The sequence below is a fragment of the Alligator sinensis genome, unplaced genomic scaffold (genome assembly GCF_000455745.1).
Source record: "Alligator sinensis unplaced genomic scaffold, ASM45574v1 scaffold1218_1, whole genome shotgun sequence".
In the NCBI taxonomy this organism is placed as follows: domain Eukaryota; kingdom Metazoa; phylum Chordata; order Crocodylia; family Alligatoridae; genus Alligator; species Alligator sinensis.
The window spans coordinates 2,330-7,091 of NW_005842619.1; the positions used below are offsets into that span (position 1 = coordinate 2,330).

Below are 4,762 nucleotides of genomic sequence, written 5' to 3' on the forward strand. Positions count from 1 at the left end.
GTACGGGAGCCCTTCTCCTGCCCCGGCAGCGCACAGGGGCTCTGACCGGACAGGTCCCGGCTTCGCAGCGCTGCCCGGGGCGGGAAGCGGGTTTCCCCTTGCCGCGCTCACACCGCCGACCCGGCTCCCCCACCCCGCTGAGATCGCTGCTGCTCCGAGTGTCAAACCAGCTGCCGGCCGTGGCTGGTAGCAGCATCTCTGGTCAGGCCGTGCCCGGGGCCCTGAGCCAAAATCCCTCCCTGCCCTGGCCCGCCAGACCACTCCACTTCACACATCTTCAATAGGTAGAGCTGCAGACACTGCCCCTGCTGCGCTGTCTGAAAGGAAAAGGCTACAGGGATTCTGCCCCCTTCATCCTCCCCTGACTCCATCAACTAGAAAGAAGATATTGGTGATATTGGTGCAACAGGACAGAATGGAGCTCTCTTTTGGGTAGACACTGAAGGCAAGGTCATTCTCTTGCCTGCTTGGAGCAGTTGCTGAAGCCTGCCGTGGGCTTGCCGCGCGAAACAGAAATCCCTTTTGGGCAGACAAGGGCCTCGCTCAGCACCTTGCTCAGCAAGGTGACACTGTGGTGTGACCCTGCCCCTGGACACTGGCCAGGATATTAAGAACTGACTAGTGATTTGGGGTGCCTAACCAGAGGCTTTGAAAGAGCCCAGGTTTTCAGCAAGTGTGGAAACCCCTGCAGCTGTATGAAAATCACAGCTTTGCCAGGGACTTCATAGCGGGCTCTCACGGAAACCCCTGTAGCTGTATGAAAATCACAGCTTTGTCAGGGACTTCATAGCGGGCACTCAAAACCACAGGGCAGTGTTGAAACCTCTGCCCCTCCCCTCACAGTGAAGATCAAGGCGTGAACTTCTCTATCAGAGCAAAAGTGACAGCCAAGGAAGCATAGGGAGGAGAGCAGCATTATAACCATGGCTCCTCCGGGCTGGAATAAATGCCGAAACAGCAAGAGCGCCGATCCCTTCCCCATCGACTGGCGCTGCACTTGCAGACATGAGGAGGAGAGGCATCATCTATTTGGGCTTAGGCTTAAGATGCTCAGCAGCCAGGCGGAGGCGAGTCAGCCCACAGGAACACTAGATTTGTATCTTATACGCTACGTTAATCAGAAGCCCCTACTGTCAAGTGAGGTGTCTTGTTTTTTCAATGGTTACAAGATATTCATGCCCTTCCTAGTGCCAAGTTGCCAGAGAAATGTACTGGCTGTCATGGACTTAACATTTCCCTAATATTTAAAGTAATACGTTTGAAGAATCAATATAGTTCTAAAAATAAAAATGAATGAGAAAATGGGTTTGGCTCCCCCAAACTAAGCAGCCCCTCAGGAATGACATAGGTAGAGCTGGCTGAAAGGCTGCAGACATTACATTAAACAGGCAAGGGGGGCAGGACCTCAGCTGGGCTTAAGGGACTCAGGAAAACCTGGAGGCAGAGGGGATGCACACAGTCGTTCCCCTTCTTGCAACAATGACAATGCAGCTTCCCACCGCCGGGACCCAGCCCCCACCCTGCCATTAGAAATAGCAAGACTTGTACTAAAGGCATTCAGAGAAGAAGGCCTGAAACACCTGGACTGAAAAAAAACCCAAGTACCTCACAAGTGTCCTGAGAATTTTATTTTCATTCGGACCATGTATTCCTTTTGAGACAAGGAGCAGCCGAACTTCAACAGATTACACCACAGCACCACAACTTCACTATACTTTACCTCAAATAACTCAGGACTGATTTCCTACAGTGCATTAGCCATTGTAAACCAATGACTAGGAACCATGTGTTACACATTCTTTTCCCACTGGTCCATCAGAAGAGGAAATATCTGCATTGCACAAGTAAGAACACAGATCGGATCGGCAGACTGAATGAAAAAGTTCATCCTTCAGCCAGCTCGCAACAGGAAAGGCCCGTAGCCAAATCTCAGCACAGAAAAGTACCAGCCACGAGGTGAAGTTTCTTAGACCGTTTATTGTTCGACTGTGCACATCTTAGGCCCGTTTCCTCCTGGCAGTTTGATGTTGACCACACCAACTACCTTTATGGTTGTTTGGACACAGGACAAGAAATTTGTCCTTGTGGAGCTGGAGGTTAAACACGAGCACCCTGAAGCCTTAACGTACAGATGCAAATATATTTATTGCACCACAAACAGCCTCAAATTGGCCCCACAAGCTACATCCTATGCAAAGCTACAGCCAAACCACAAACAGAACCGAGCACAAACCTGCATTTCTACACTAACGCCGAGAACTGCTCAACGAACCAAACAAGAACACCCTATACACTGCCTTGGATTGCATCTATTTTGATCCACTGCTTAACTAGCAAAGCCAAACAACCTACGAAACCCTTCATTGCTGCATATCAAAATGCACAACTAGCACAAAGCCTCAACCTCCCTGCACACAATCAGGGCCAACCCAAGACCGAGTGCACGGTGCAATTTGAAGCGTGCGGCTGCTTGCTCCTAATGGGTGTTTGAAAGTGTAGAGAGGCACTCAACAGTCTCCATCTGAACTTCTCTAAGCAGACATTAAACATTCCCCTTCCTCCTGCCCACCCCAACCCACACTTCTTGTTCCCGAGCTTTCTTCTCTTGCTTCCATTCCTTCTTCTCCGGCTGCCCTTCAGGGACCTGCGCGAGTACACAAAACAGAACTGGAGTTGGCTGGCAACGAAACCCACACCCCAGGAAAAATAGAGTAGAATGTAGCTCCTAGTACCCACCGTACCCTTGAGATTGGTGTCCTTTAAAAACAAGGGGGATGGCTGCCCTTCAGGGACCTGCGCGAGTACACAAAACAGAACTGGAGTTGGCTGGCAACGAAACCCACACCCCAGGAAAAATAGAGTAGAATGTAGCTCCTAGTACCCACCGTACCCTTGAGATTGGTGTCCTTTAAAAACAAGGGGGATGTGACATACCTCCAGTTTACTAAAAGAGGACGAGTACAGCCCTAGCAGTTACCCGTGTACGACAACAGCAGGACCTAACACACGAATCCTGTGTGTGCGGCTGCCCCAGTGCTCCCACCTTCCACAAGGCGCTAATCACAAGGTCGACAACTTGGGGATGCAACTTGCAGAGAGGACAGACACCGTGTCCAGACTCCCTTACCTTTACGTCCCTTACGCTGAGCGGGCGGGGATTTCTTCCTTCCTCAGTTGGTTGTCTGCCGTGTTCTCTGCTTAGAAGGAAGTGTCAGGAACCCAACTTTCCGGGGCCCACCGATTCCAAGGTCCACGGCTCAGACACGGAGTAAAACTGAAAATACAAAATAAAATAAAAAAGACTCTTCGAAACTCCCTTACTTTTCCTGGGTTTCCATGGTTTTCTTCCCTCCTTGGCAGCTGATGCCTGCTTGTGTGTCATCTTTCCTGCTTCTCCTACCAGGGCCTATACTAAACAGAGACAGACGCTGACCACCTTGGAGGATGGGTCTGTGGATCACAACTTGGCTCCCTTTCTTACCTGAATCTGCTGCCGATCTGTCCTCCATCGATGGAAATGGGGAAGTGCAGATATCTGTGGGCTCAGCTGCTGACATCCGGGCCAGCCAGAAGGAGAGTGCGACGGGCAAGGACTCTGCACAGAACTGCTAGGGCGGCACCATGAACGGTGACCGCCAACACCGAAAACACTGCTTACAGGGCAGTGCTCCCTGCACAGCTGGCGGCTGGGGCATGAAGCCCAGAGACAACCTGTAAAGCCCTCAGTGCCACCTGACAAGTGCACCAAGTGGTCTCGATCAGGGGTCAAAGCTGCCCCATGTCTGGGGACATCAGGGCCACGACTGCAGCCTCCTGCCAAGGGAGCCACAGACTGCAGCCTCCTCCCGTGCAGCCCTGTTTACAGGGTGCAGGGGGTATCTCATAGTGCCAGGAGCAGCAGAACAGAGGAGCAGAGACCTGGACCTGAGTTACAGGAAGGTCACTAAGCCTCGGGATCCCAATGCACTCAATGTCCTCCAGAAGCCTGCAGCCTTCTCTGTAGTCTGTGGGCATCGTCCGTCCCTGGCCAACCTCACCAAGTGGAACGAGACCTGATACGAATCATGGGGAGCGCACTGCGGGAGGGGCAGCACTGAGCTGGGTTTCCCCCATGCAGGGTGCGGATGCCCCATGACACGTGTGATACCCGCACTAAAAACACACACTCGTGTGCGGTGCTGTGCAAGGGTGAGAGTTGAACACCTACATCACTATCGCCATGGACAGATACAGAGGGAGAGACGTAGTAACAGGATCACTGGGTTGAGGGTGTGTAACACACACACACACACACACACACACACACACACACACACGGTATACGCACATAGCCGTACCGGATACATCTGTGCACAATGTAAGGTTTCCGGAGCACGCACGCACTAATAACACCGTCCCTTCAGCTCCCCGCTCTCAGCTTCACACCGTTGACACCGAGGTCCCAAACTCCCCTGGAACGGAAGCGATGTCCGGCGCTGCTCCCGGAACCGCAACACGTGTTCATGTCTTTCTCCGTAAAGAAGGGAAAGCTGGTGCCTGGCGAGGCGCTCGCTGGAGAGGTTTCAGCGCCGGCCGAGAAGCAAAGGCCCGTCTTGCACCCCCTGCACCACCGCCCAGCACGTCGAGGAGCCAGGGAGGCTGCGCAGGCGGCAGGCGGGGAGGAAAGGGGCCCCGGGACAGACAAGCAGCTTCGCGCTGCAGCACCCGCCGCAGAGGAGACCCCACGGGCCCCGCGCACGGCGGGACCTACCCAGTCTCCCGG

The 4,762-nt window shown here is 53.2% G+C and overlaps 1 long non-coding RNA gene across 1 annotated transcript; it reads right to left on the bottom strand.

The window, feature by feature from the left end:
* Positions 1–860: 860 nt before the first annotated feature.
* LOC102374432 lies at positions 861–4,755 on the bottom strand. The gene is made up of 3 exons (XR_001358757.2): positions 4,328–4,755; positions 3,128–3,274; positions 861–2,644 (listed from the first exon to the last, which is right to left on the bottom strand). It is a non-coding gene; the product is annotated as an uncharacterized LOC102374432 (long non-coding RNA).
* Between the last annotated feature and the right edge of the window lie 7 nt (positions 4,756–4,762).